Source organism: Nicotiana tabacum, chromosome 23 (genome assembly GCF_000715075.1).
Source record: "Nicotiana tabacum cultivar K326 chromosome 23, ASM71507v2, whole genome shotgun sequence".
Taxonomy (NCBI): domain Eukaryota; kingdom Viridiplantae; phylum Streptophyta; class Magnoliopsida; order Solanales; family Solanaceae; genus Nicotiana; species Nicotiana tabacum.
In genome coordinates, this window is record NC_134102.1 from 109,808,520 (window position 1) to 109,809,923 (window position 1,404).

The following is a 1,404-nucleotide window of genomic DNA, read 5'->3' on the forward strand; positions in this document are numbered from 1 at the left end:
TTCTTTTGCAATTATCATATATTTTTGGGTTGGGGTGTATCCTTCAACACTTGCTCACTTCTCAAGGTCACAGCATTCACTGTTTCCTTGGTATTTCTCTCAGTATCAACGGGGAGAGTTCCTGGAATCCTCTCAGACAATAGAGTGGCTAGCTGCCGGACCTGTCTTTCCAAGTTTCAAAAACCAGTACTTTTTCTTTGATAGCTGCTCCATGTTTCTATATAGTTGCGCTATGAGTTTCAAGCCTCTCATCAGTTTTAAGAATGAAAGCCTTCATGAGATTTTCTATGCCAGACTGAATGGGTTGTTGAGGCTGAAATTGCTGCCTCTGCTGATTTTGGAATGCTGGAGCACCTTGTCCCTGGGGTCTAGAGTTATTTTGTTTCCATGCATTCGTGGTACCCCTAGTTGAACTCCATGAAAAGATGGGGTGCCTCTGACCCATTGCATTAAAATTGTAGTTTCCCACAGCATTCACTTCCTCAGTTGAGGCTTGACACTCATGAGTAGGGTGTTCTCTTCCACATATATCACAGGCTGCATGAGGCTTACTCTGTATCGTGGCTAAGGCAGCTTTCGTATTTCTTTAGACATAGCATCAAACTGTACATACACAGATATATTAGCATCAACTTGGTGAACACCAGTTGATCTTCTTCTTTTAGCACTCTCAGAGGGCCACTGATTAGCATCTTCAGATAACTCATCAAGAATTGTAACTATATCCTCTATAGTCTTTTTCATCAATGGGCCTCCAACTGCATTGCTCAATGTTCTATGTGAGGCCGGTGTCAATCCATACCAAAAGTTCTAGAGTTGCATCCAGAGTTCAATTCCGCTATATTGACACTTTCTAACAATCTCCTTAAACCTCTCCTATGCTTCAAAAATAGTTTCATTCTCTTTCTGGAAGAAGTTATGGATTTCACTTCTAAAATTGCCCGTCTTAGCTGAGGAGAAATATTTATCAAGGAATTTTCTTCTCATCTCCTCCCATGTTCTAATTGATCCCGTGGGTAAGCTTTGAAGCCACTGCTTTGCATCATCTTTAAGAGAAAAGGGGTATGCCCTTAGATACATTGCATCTTGTGACACACCATTGTATTGAAAGGTGTTCATAATCTCCTCGAAGTCCATTAGATGTTTAGTTGGATCTTCGTTTGGCTTCCATCTAAACACACAACAATTTTTAAGGGTTTGAAGCAACCCTTGCTTTAACTCGAAATTGTTTGTTGCAATTGGAGGTGATCTAACACTTGATAAATCTTGAATGTAGATCGGTCTAGCATAATCACCAAGTGGTCTTCCAGGCATGGGAGCTATATTTTCGAACTGGTCTGCACCCAAAGGTTGATTTTGAGCAATTCTACGACCCCTCTCTTCTTTGTAGATAATCTGTGCATC

At 40.9% G+C, this 1,404-nt stretch overlaps 1 non-coding gene across 1 annotated transcript; it reads left to right on the forward strand.

Moving 5' to 3' along the window:
- The first annotated feature begins 832 nt into the window (after positions 1-832).
- LOC142177747 (small nucleolar RNA R71) lies at positions 833-939 on the forward strand. The gene has a single exon (XR_012706305.1). It is a non-coding gene; the product is annotated as a small nucleolar RNA R71 (small nucleolar RNA).
- Positions 940-1,404: the final 465 nt, after the last annotated feature.